This window comes from Poeciliopsis prolifica, unplaced genomic scaffold (genome assembly GCF_027474105.1).
Source record: "Poeciliopsis prolifica strain line A6 unplaced genomic scaffold, Auburn_PproV2 SCAFFOLD039, whole genome shotgun sequence".
NCBI classification, from domain to species: Eukaryota; Metazoa; Chordata; class Actinopteri; order Cyprinodontiformes; family Poeciliidae; genus Poeciliopsis; species Poeciliopsis prolifica.
The window spans coordinates 2,680,286-2,693,384 of NW_026562414.1; the positions used below are offsets into that span (position 1 = coordinate 2,680,286).

The following is a 13,099-nucleotide window of genomic DNA, read 5'->3' on the forward strand; positions in this document are numbered from 1 at the left end:
CATTATGCGTTGCTAAGCCCTAAACAGACCGTCCAAATTTAATTTGAGGACTGTATTCTCATTAAAAACAATCGCAACATAGATTATCAAAACAATACCATCTGGAAACACAACTTACTTGGTTTGTGCAGCCTTAGATATTGCATGAGGCAGAGAACAGGCAGCTAATGCAAAGCCCAAAACAAAGACATTTATATTCCTTGTGGGACCATTTTTCATATCACATCTGCACCATGTCTGCCTCTCATATTTCTTTGTTGTTTTAGTACCAAGCTCAAATCAGATATTTCAATAAAAAAATAAACATCAAATCATAGGAGGCTCCAACGCCTTAGACTTCATTAATGTAAACATTATCCGTTTTTTCCCCTCATCTTTGGATTTATTTAGCTCTGTTTTGTACAATGATATCCTTCAGCCTATCTCTGCTTTTGAACTGGATTAACTTCTGAAATCAAAATCGTGTTCCAGCATCTGGAGTGTTCATATACAGAGTAATCTGTAACTCAATTGCCTTTGCTCTGATATACACCACACTCCTAATTAAATTGGACCTCCCTATTTGGTTACAGAGTACTAGCATTTCATAGCGATATGCAAACAGAGCTATCGCATAAACTGTGATTTCCACCTTAGGTTCGTGCATTCTTCTGATATAAGATGGATTTTAGATGAACAGTTAATGCTTGTGGCCCTTTAATGAGCACACAGATGAAGAATAAAACAATTTTCCCACTTTGCACTGAAGTAATGAGATGATACTTTGGTTTTGATTGCAAGGTTGACACTGCCTCTCTGCACAGATGCTTTTTGTCTGCGTCAGAGAGTGGGAAGTGAGAAGATGGTCGCTTTGGAGACAGCTATCGCAAACTCGCACAGCACTCAGTAGCTATATTTAAACCCTGAATCAAATGCTGACCTCTGAGGATGAGAAAGGGATCTGTGTTTTTCCCTCCCTCAAGTGCACTTGATCAAAATAAATTTCATCGGAACAAAAACATGCGCACACTCTGACATGCATACAACAAGCTCTTAATGAGAAGACATTCAGATTCACCGGGGTCCCACCAAATGTGTTGGATGGCACATTTTCTGTGGAGTTGTGACCCTTTAAGCTTTGGAATATAATGTGAAAGAAAGTAAACAGTAGAACATGCAGCTATAGATTGTACAATATATTTAACAGACAAAAAATGTAATTGTTTGTTACACTAATAAAGTAGTTCATATTTTTTCCTCAGTCTGTAGTCATGAAAATAGTCACCACTTAAATTTAGCTTTCACAACTGAAAACATGGTTTCTTCATCAACTTATGTAGATGCCACTTATCCAAGACGTTGCCTCAGCGTACTTTTGCAACCATGTCAAAAGTATTTTCAAGTTTTTTTTTGACAAAACATAAAATTGTTGCAAAATGTTTTAACCTACGACATGACATCTGCCTCCTGTGCCTGTCAGGTCTATGGAAGAAACCAAAACATCTTTATTTTATCTTTATACTGTCCCAAATTTGTCCCTGCACCAAAACAGTTTTTATAGTCTCCTCTGGGCTCTTTTCCCTTTAGGAAAGTGATGGAAAATCTTCAAAAAAAAAAAAAAAGGTGCCCAGGAGATATAAAGGTATTCAAACCATCGCAACAACCAATTCTGATGTGAAAGAGCAGCAGCTCTACTCCAAACTCCCTCAGGATGGTGGAAGATCTCAGCAACATTATAAACGCTCAGAAATAAAAGGGGGAAAAATCCAGGTTATTGGATATTTAAGTGTTTTACTCCAAGTTTAAACAAGCTTATTTTACCATGATTGATTGAAAAAGGCTTGTAGATATAATTACACTTCGATCAAGGCTTCTTAGCCTGCTAAATAAATTTCTCAAGTTTGAAAGAAGGAGTCATTTACAGAAGAAAAGCTCAAAAGCACATTTTGTTCATTTTTCAACTCAGATGCTTCCAACCAGGGCGAGATTTAAAAGACAAGCAATCCACTCTTACTCTCCTCGTCTTTTGTTGTCCAAGAAAGAAGCCCAACTGGACAAGCAGAGGCACAGGCTGCTAAACGCTGTGCTTCACAATCAGTGTGATTATAGGATCCTCTGGACCTTGATGGTGAGTGGAGAAATGCGCAAATGACTTTAATGGCTTCTGCTGTCATGACCAATCTATTTCTTTTCCACCAAAACAGCTATGCACAGCGAGCGCGTTTCAAATTACAACAGAAAAGAAATAAGACAAACTAATGAGAAATAAATTTAAAGGTAAAAAGCTGTTTCATACGAGAGGAAGAGAAAAGCAATCCTGGAAGAAAACCCGTTTGAGGCGACAAACGCTTCACCTTCCAGTAGCAAATAAACTCCAGATCTTTAGCCAGAAATACAGTGGGATGGGTTCAATTAGAGCATTTTCATGTGCTTGAATGGCCCAGTCCAAGTTCAGTTTTGCATTCAAGCTCTGCATTCAATTTTAAATCTGTGGGTAACCAGAAAAGTGATGATTACAGATACTTTGAATCCAATCTGACTGAGCTTTCATTGTGGGGAAACATCTTGACTCAGGGGGCTAAATACAAAGACCACACCATGTTAGATCTTTTTATTATTTTCTTTATTTTCACTCTGCAATTAAGCACCATTTTACAATTGCCCATCAAACACTCCAAAATACGTTTTGAGTCGTAGATTGTCAAAATGTGACAAAATGTTTTCCAAGCCAATGTACAATTTCAAAATTGAAAACAAATGTGCACCTTTTTTGTAGCTTGAACAGAAGCTTTCTCATATGTGAGTCGCTTGGCCATCAGTTTCTACATCAACTAATTTACTCAATAAGGGCATTTGAAAAGGTAACAGCCTCCTCAGCTGGTCATATAAACTTATGCCAAGATGCCATAACAACCTACAGCTGAGTCTGAAGCCTAGCATGCCCTCTCACACTCATGCAGCCCAGGCCAACAAAAGTACATGTTAGCGTAAAGTACCCCCCCTCTGAATCCCTGACCCTGAAACAGCTGCAATTAGCCTTTCTGGGCACAAAGAAAAATCTGTGGGAGAGAAGACAGACTGTCTTCATAATGAAGCAGGTATACACCCTGCTGAGAGAAAAAATGTCAGCCATGTCCACAAGGGCCAACAATTTCTGAGCTGTGCTACGTACCTAGGCACTGCATTTTAGTGGAGAAAAGAAAATTAGCTCCTTTGAGTCATGAGGTTCCACATGCTGCCTGATCAATGGCTGAAAACTAGCAGACACAAGTAGCAATCAAATAGACTACACTACAAATCACCATTTGCATACTTTATTTCTTACTCCGAATTTTCAAACCAACAAATTCTTATGATTCCCTTGTCAAATGTAGGGCATGCTTTTCCTCTAATTTCAGTATAAATAAGAGGCTGAGTCACCAAATGCTTGGTTACACAACATCTTAAGAGAGGTTCTCAAAAGAAATGCTGCAGGCAGATCCAAGCAGTGAAATCACGACTGCAGCCAAACTTGAAGCCCACTTTAAACTGCCAGCATGGACATTGAGTGCACTCGATTTCATAATCTGTGAAGAAACTCAAAATCTGAGTTTTAGCAAGAAGATTTATCACAACAAATACCCTCCTAATCATTTAAGTCCAGCTGCTTATAAAAATAAAATTGTGTGTGTAGCCTCACATTTTCTCCAGGTGATTTATAAAAAAAAAAATAATAATAATAAAAAAAAACACGGTGGTAAGATTAAGGACACCTCAACTTCGAAAAAAATAAAAATATTATAACATTAGTACATTTGCAAATTGCCATCATAAGTTCCTGCTCAATCAACGGATTGCATGTTTCTCAGTGCTTTCAGTGGCACTTACAACATTCACAAAAGGTCAAGAGCCCACAAAAGGACCAAGGAATAGGAGAGTGCATGAAGATAATTATTGAGAGCAACCGGAAAAGATGGAAGGTTCAACTACAGCTGCGTTACATTTCTGTCCGAGTTATTCCATTTTGAATATCCATAGTAGCTTAGGAAACCCTAACCCTAACCCTAGGAAAATCCTATGAAAAATCTTTCCAAGTCATATCAGAGCAATTTATTTTTTTTGCTTTTCAGTGAAAGCAAAATATAAATTATTTGAGTTTAAATACACCATTTAAGATTGAGGGTGGAGTAACTGTCTGAGATCAGCATTTTTCTACAATTTAAAATTTCCTGCCACAGCTTCCTGCCTCCTAGAGTCAGAGCGTAAAGGTTTCTGTAAAGCCACAGATAACACTTTTTTCACTGTAAGCCACATTATAATCTCACAGAATTTTAAGATTAGGACTCCCAAAACTCATTCCAGAGATTTTATTTATTCATTTTATGCACTGTACAGCATTGTATTAGTCTTGTTGCTAAAAAAAAAAAATCCAAGGACAGTGTGTGGGGAGTTTGTTTTTCCTTTAGACACAAGAATAAAGCCACTTTATGAAATGTCTCTGTATGTCATAAATTCATGAATATATATTAAAATGATCTTAGCAGCCTGCAGCTAAAATTCCATTTTAAGTCCATAATATGAGTTCATAACATATTTTTATGCTGCAAAATGAAAAACAACCTTTTCCTTTTGTAATGCACTTTTTCCAATAGAGCCTACATTTTTTAAAGTCCACAAAAGTGATTCTATCAGACCATCTTCATTGTTAAAACCACAAAACTTTGAAGTAGAGACAAAGCTTTCTATTAAAAAGCATATTTATTGAAACTTATTTCAATAAAACTAATGTCATTTCTAAATCCTTACAAAGCAACTTGTGTACATGCATTTAAAAAAGATTCATATTCAGTTCAAATGAAATTAACATGCAATTCATCTTCAAATTTACATATAATCACATACATATTCAATTAAAAAACACATCGTAGCAAATTCAAGCAATCATTAAATTGCCATTTGCACACATGCTCAAAGGACAGCAGTTTTTTCACCAAAATGTCTATGAATAATCACCATCATCAGCAAAAGCAGGTGAATTTTACGTAACCTTATTTTTAAACTAAATCTAATTTAGAAAACTTGATTAACGTCCTTATTTCTAGCATGCTATCTTTGGTAAAAATAAAAATCATTTGCGTTTCAAAAGACAAAGCCATTTTTTTTTCCGAATTATAGCTTTCAAAATTATTTCTAAATTGTTTACAATGTCTTTAAAGTCCTACTATGTACCAGTGTCATGTTTTATTAATGGATCTTATTTAATCGGCTGCAAAATTTGAAGTCATTACTTCAGTTATTTCATCAAGACAATGTAGTTAGTCACTGCAGTTTGTGGATATGTTAATGTCCAACTATTTGAAGGTTATACAAAAGGTTATCATTTTAAACTGAAAGAATGTCTTGTGTCACTGTCACATATAATTAGATTTAATATAAAAAAATATTAATTACATTTTCACAATGTATTGGAAATTAAATTCACATTTTGTATTCAGATGTACAATAGAGAAGTCCAGATTACAAATCTTTTTTCAAATGGAAATTGTTCAAGTCTGAGCCCACGAATATTGTGATTATGCTTTCCTACGAATATTGAGATAAAAGTACTTTGATGAGCCCACATTTAGTTATGTATCATGCAAGACAATATCCTTCCTCATTTGAGACAAGAATTACCATGCCAATTACGCAAAGATAAAATTGGCTGCAAATATATTAAATGTGGTGACTTCCATCAACAATTGGTGTGTGTGTGTGTCATGTTAGTGTACACCGTCACACAAAGAATGACTTGAGATTTTCAGAGTGGGTGTAATGACTCATCAGTGAAGTGGTAAAACTGATCGCCTGAGGAGAGCACAGGTTCACGTCTGAAGGTCAGAAGCGGCGGCTGTGTGACAGCGATGATGAGTCCTGCTGGTTTCAGCCCGATGCATCTGGCAGCAGGGCGACGTGACTCTTAATGGAAGCATAATGACAACAGGGCGGCTTTGCACAGCTGACTGCCAATGATTCACCACAGCTGATCCCACCCCAAAGTCATTTTTCAGGCTTGTCAAGTGAACGTTAAGATTTGTCTTTGCAAAAATAGAGCTGCAAACCATTTAACAGTCGTTGATCGATTTGAGTATGAATGGAGGGAAAAAACATTAATAATCTTTCACTTTTTGACTCTCAGCAATGGTGTGGAGCAGATTAGGATATGGAGAGAAACGTGATCATTTGTCACAGTGAATGCCGTGCAATTCATCTAGAGTGACCTGCGGAAATAATAACGATTCTTTACATTTGCATAACGGTGTGTCTGACTTCGACAACCTTGACAAGTGTTTTTTATTCTGAATACAAATGCAGACTTGAACACCTGCAAAAATTATTTTAAAATTTGATTAAAATAAAACCAAAGTTTGTTGTAAAAGCTATTTTACGTATTGAACTCTATTTGTCCATAACTGCAAACTGCAATAAATGTAATTGATGTTTTTGACATACACCAACACAGAGTAGTAAATGCAGGATATAAGAAAGGCTATGCTGGATTTTATGTTTGTTTTAGAAATACAAATCTGAAAAGTGTGGCATGCATTTGTGGTCATCCTAACTGAATCAAGAGATTTTCGGTGACATTGTGGTTCATTCTTTCCTAAATTAGTCAGGCTTACTCTCTCATACACTGAGGGAAACCCTGCTAGTGAATGTTTGTAAAGTCAGACATAAAAAAAAAAAAAAAAAATTTCAGATGGATGTTTGTCTGACATTTGAAGATTGGCCATACCACTGGAAGGTGAACAAAAACTTGTCAGTAAGCCTAAACAAAACAATTCTACTTGGTCATAATTGCATGATAATAAATAATGCAAATTTGAAAGAGTTCAACTACTGTCACAGGAAGTGAATATGAGCAATATTCACTCCCAAAGGAATTGATTGCCATTGGAAACAAATCTGGAAATCCATCCCTGTTGAAATCCCAAGAGAACGATTGCTTTCCTTCTAAGACTCAAGCCGTATGTTTTAGCCATTTCTCAGTGGAATTTAGTCCTTTGTCTCTTTCTAAAAACAATTCTTCTCATTATCAGAGGATGGGTTTTGGTTTAGAGGCCTGCTCAAACACTGTGGCCCTTTTAATGGTCTGTTGATCAGACTCGCCTTGAAGGACAGTCAAACTAAAGTGTAATGTGTGGCCTCATAACTTGGCCTGCTCCTCTTTTTAATTGGTTTCATTGATTGCTTGTAGTTTTACAGATTAATTTTAAAGGACTTTAAAATCTATAATGACACCATCACTAAGCTTTAAGGTCAAGTTTGTAATGAGAAATGGAGTCTTTATCCTCAGCGCAAGCGTAAACTCCCCACACGCCCACAGAATTTTGTTTTATTTTTCCCCATTTATAAAAAAAGAAACTATCCCAATTACTCATTAAAACTGAGATTGCGACATATCAAAATCCTGCAAAACACCGGAGTAACAAACTATTTGAGCACAGAGGTGGTTTACATAACATGGAGAAATTACACAGCTTCTGTTCCATCTATTGAACAACTATTTGAAAAATTTGCAATGTGGCAAAAGCCGGACTGTCATATTCCACAAGATACCAATGTCCTTCAAGTTTTGGATGCAACTCTTCATCCCATCTGATTAAAATGAACGGACATTCTTCTTAATCAGATGAAATGATTAAAATGAATGAAAGTGTCTGGAGAACTTGACCTCAAGTGAAGGTAATTTAACTATTTGAATCTGGTATGTCAGCAGCAACACCAGAATCTGGGTCCTAAAGTGTAAAAGTCATGATTTGTGTGCTGTAAAGAAGAGACCAGGATTAAACTTTTGTTGTTTTTTTTCAAACACAGCCCTCCACAGCTTTTGTACTGGACTTTGAAAAGCTTTTAAAACATCTCTTCTTCTGATCAAGTGATTCCTTTATCGATTTGCATGTAAACTTGGGCTCACTGACACTTATAAAAATCCCTCATCTTCAGCCTTCTTGGAGACTTTTAAAGATTTTGGGTCTGAGCTGAATTAGAAACTTTTCACCTTCCAAAGTCCTTGATAAGAAAATTAAGTTTCACAGTGTCACTCTCAGAGCCAGTGACTTAGCATACAAATCACTGAATAGTTTCGCCCCAACATGCATTTAAGATCTTCTGTCGTATCAACCTTCCAGACCTCTCAGGTCTTCTGGTTCTAGTCTTCTCTGTATCCCCAGAATCAGAACCAAGCATGCAGAAGAAGCAGTTTGTAGAACAAACTTCCAGAAAACTGCAAAAATACTGACAGTGTGGTCCTTTAAATCAAGATTTAAAATCCTTTAGCTGCTTTTGATTAAAAACTGGGAAATAAATTGTCTGTTTTTCTGCCTGTCATTTTATTTCTCCACTGTAATGTAATGCTTTGCTTGCTTGGTTTATTTACTTTAATCATGTAAAGGGCTGTGAATTGCCCTGATGCTGGAATGTGCTGTACAAATAAAATTGACTTGGTGGTCCTGGCAGCAATGTGTCATGGTGGGAATAGCATTTATTAAATTATGCATAAAGATGTTTATGCCAAATATATCAGAGAATAGATACATGTTTTTATTTTTTATGACTTTCACTGCATTATTTCCTTTTTTTGCAATTTACCGAAGAACTGTGTTTTTCTACTTCCTTTTGAAGTTTTAAAGTTTGTCGCATTAAATAGCTCTTTTGCAAACTTGACCATTGGTGCCAATTCACAAAAGTGATTTAAAAAAGTGAAACCAACAATGAGAAGCTGAGAGGATTTTCCCTCCAGAGAATTATTTTTCCCCCTTCTTCCATCAGCACTTAATGGTAAAATTCATTAGTTTAGAACTGGAGCTCCCCTGCTGCACAAACTGAGTGAATCAGCACAGAGCCCTCATTAAAACCTTTTTATCTCAGCAAAAATGTAAAGAGCTAAAGACACAACAAAAACATTGACACAGGAAGGAAATAAAAGCCTTACTCATTTTGGGCCTGTTAGGACTCTTCTTGAAGCTTTTTGATATCTCATTAATCTTAAAATCTTTCAGGACAACGTTATCACTGACAAGTATTTTTCTACAGCAGAATGTTTGACAATATGTTTCTTATTCTCGCCTCTCCACAACCCTCCGATAAAAACATGCAGGGAAGCATTTGTAGTTTATTACGATGCAGCCGTGAGCATCAACTTGACATTGCCTCCACACATTCATTCAAAACAACTTCAATATTTCAACCACAAGATGAATATGTTCAACTTCTTTTTTTTAAAAAAAAGCATGGTTCCAATATATTTCATCTTATGTTAAAACTTTATACTAAATCAAGTTCACATTTCCTTAATGAATAATCTGAAACATTCTGTTCTGTGTCATGAATGGCAACACCGTTTCCAGTCAAGTCTCACTGCGCTGGAAGCATGGCTGTAACAAAATGCTTCAACTTGATAAGATGTCAGATTTTATTTAAACCTTGGTTTGTATGAAAGCAAAGGGGGTGATGTGTGGGTGCTGGAAATGGGACTCATTATTTCTGAAGATGGCCCAGAGAGTCCTCAAAGTGCCTCCAAACTCTGGAAGAAACATAAAGTAAATGCTTCTTTAAATCCCCACAGATGTGTGCTGAAAAGAAAATAATAAAAGGTTTGAGCCGAAGGTTAATTTCTATCAACAAAACATGTCCAAAAAAGTTATGCAAAACTCTTAGATGAGTGTAAACTATGTTCTATCATCTCTTAAGATAATCAGACCAGGCTGAGACAAACAGTTGTTTTAAAAAACGGTTGTTTTAAAAAAGCCAGACTTATGTGCACAAATCCTGCATTGTTCAGTCCTTCATTTATCTTCAAATCATTTCAAATGTCCACCTCATTGATAGCAAAGCAGAGGAAGACAGGCATCTGGCTTCTGTTAGATGTGATGCCCTGATCAAAGCCCTCTGGCAGCACTAAAGAATGAGAGACCAGTGCTGATGGACCAGGCTGGAGGTCTTGTAATCCCGACTCTGGGAAGCGGGGTGTATGCCGCTTCAACATGCACCAGAGAAAACTAAGATCTGAGAAACTGTCAAAAGGGCCAGCTCTTTGTGGAATTAAAGGCTGAAATTTCAATAAAAGATCATCTCCCTGGCTCTTCTTGGTTTCCTTTTCCTCTGTACATTTCTTTACTTTGCTCATGTTTTCTTCTCTTCTTTTCACTTTTTAAAAAATACTAAATCCAACATTTTTTGGAGCCCCGCCACCGAGGAAGTAGGAAGATGACATGAACAGTACTGGATAGTTTGCCTCTTGTCTTAAAGTTTTAGTCTGTTCATTTTCCTCATTCACATGGAAACAAACATTTATACATGGGTGTTTTGTTTGTAATCTTTTAAAATGCCAATTAACAAATGTGACATGAGGAGTTTGTTCAACTTTACTGGGATGCTAATTTGAATTATAGGTTTTGATAAGAAAATAATTTAATCTTTGACAAACACTCCAATGGGACCTATTTAAAAACAACTCATGCACACTTCCAGGTCTGGTGGAGGCTCTGGCATGCTCAGGGCCTTGATTTAATCTAATTTCTTCTCCAGAGACCCTAAGAATCATGTTGAATTGCATGACTTGCTCAAATATTTGAAATAACTGGACATTTAAAAATATGGACTCTGCCAAAAAAAAGTGAAAATGAGTCACTATGGGTGTTTTAGCAAGATAATTGCCCAAAATGTCACCAAATCAATAAAGGAAATGTTAAAAATTAATGTTATTTTCTACATCAATAAAAAAAATTACTTCACATTAAATTGATGATAATTTGCAAATCACTCAAAATTCTAAATGGGGCATTTGCATGTTGATAAAAGAGATTTGATCAAATTTTGGAGTAAGGCTTTAATCAAACAAAATATAGAAAAAGTGAATTGCTGCAAATGCTTTCCAGATATAAGGTATGTATTTTACCCAACATCACTTTTAATCTTGAAACAACCTGTTAAAACTTCCATAGGAGAAGTAAAATATGTAGCATTAAGTATCTGTGATTAATTATCCACTGGCTGTTCATATTTGTACAATAGATTCTTCATAATAGTGGCACTCAAAATGCAAATAGCTTCATACACTTTGCTCTTTATCTTTTAAAGGATGACCTATTAAACTATTTACACTGATTTTCTTATTTCAAACACTGCAGTTTGTCTTTTCATATAAATTAACATCACTGCTCATTTTCTTTGGAACTTCCAGACAAGACGACCCAGAAAACATTTCTACAAAACATCTCTGAGGACCAATTAGTGTTGAGACAACTTGTACATATTCTACCTGAGGTAAATGAAACAGATCGATACCTTATACTTACCCATAACCTTTAGCCTAAACTTAGTGGTCCATTTTATCTACTATCGATCATTTTTTGCAGGTGAAAGCAGAGGAATAAAAGGAAGCCATCAATGTTAATATTGAAGGTGGTAAAACAGGTTTCGTCTGTTTTTGTAGAAAGTCTTCTTTTTCAAGCTTGGACTGAATACCATCATTGATTGGTTTTACAGGCCACCTATGAGCAGAGTGTGACAGCAAAGCAGCCAGATATCGCTCTTGCATCCATCCTTCTGTCTTCCCCCGTCTTCCTCTGTAGGCTTGTTTATCTCTTGAGGCTTTTCTGCTTTAAGATAAATGAGGCATTTTGAGTTGCCATCAGGTGCAAAAGATGCATGGTACATATTCTCCCTCAGAGGGAGATCAGATTTTAACAAGCAGGCTTTAACAAGGTGTGCTTCAGAAAGCACTTTGCAAATGAGCAAGTAACCAGGTTCTGGGATTTGTAGACAGGAAATGCACATCGACTTCATCACAAAGGTTCATATACTTACTTTAAAAGCTTTGAGTAGGAAGATTGTCTTTCATGTACAACACACTGCAGTAAAACTACAGCCGAGGAGAAGGAAACCCACTTCCAGTCTAGTTACAGAGCAATTACCCAGGATGAAGCAGTAATGTGCAGTTGTTGGCGATTTTCATGCCGAAAGCCGGTTGGAGCCGGCAAATAAATTTCCAACAGTCGTTACACAAGAGACAAGAAATTTAGAGATGATACGGAAAAATATTTTCAATTAAAATTGCATGAAGGGTACACAGACTGAACATTACACGAAATAAGGGAACACGCTGTTCTCACTACTGCTTCTATTATTCGCTACATAACGTCAAATAAAGCAAAAACACCATAACAAGTAACTTTTAATGAAAGAATGGATTGACAAGAGTGTTGAGCTTTGTCGCCCAGGCTTTATTCGTTGCTCCTGACTCAGGCTTGAGCAGTCAAGGAAAGCCTTAATGTTGGAAAGTCATTTCTTTTCAGCGCAGTGTAGAGAACGATAGCAGCATGCCATTACCAGGCACAGGGAATGTTCTGGACAGTTATTCCTCAGGGAAGTCATGGGGAGATAACACACACACATACTTTCAGTCACTCTGACACATGCACTGCCCATTTGTTGCAGTGTAAAGTACTTTCTGACAACAGTGTCAAAGAAAACAAAGGAATGAATGAAAATGTGCTTAAGGTGTCATTAGAGTGGGAGTCAGAAGACAAAAAAAATAAAGCAAAGAATAATGTTGCCAACAACAACAAAGCCAAACGTTCCTAAAATTAGAAACGCAAATGAAATCCTGAAACGGTTGAGCTCATAAAAGTGTAGTTTCACTAATCACCTCCCCAATATATTGAAGTTTTTATGTTTACAATTCCACCAAGCATGCCTATTTTACTGCATTGTAAATATTTATGTCTTTAGCTATTTTAATTTCAATAACTATTAAAGTTGTAAATAGTCACATTTTTACTTGTGTGATGCAAAACATTTTATTGTAGTTATGCAACATTTGTTCATTTCAACACAACTCATTCTAGTCCAAAAACCATCCAAAAACTTTTTCAAAATTGCCATAATTTCTGTTACGCTACTTTAGGCACAGCATTGCTTAGATGTTCCACTAGTATGCAATGATTTACCACTTCAACTCAAAAAGTTCAATATTGTAGTAACTTATTTTAGAAAGTAAAGCTCATCTGTTATATAGATTACAGAAAATGAAGCAATTCTTGGACAAACCATAACTAGTTCCTTCCACAGGAAGGGAAATCCACTAAAGGTCATTGTT

The 13,099-nt window shown here is 36.2% G+C and overlaps 1 protein-coding gene across 1 annotated transcript in view; it reads right to left on the reverse strand.

Annotated features, from left to right (window-relative positions):
* Nucleotides 1-13,099, reverse strand: part of rgs6 (regulator of G protein signaling 6) — an 83,188-nt gene that overhangs the window by 18,937 nt on the left and 51,152 nt on the right. The gene's annotated exons all lie outside the window — the stretch shown is intronic.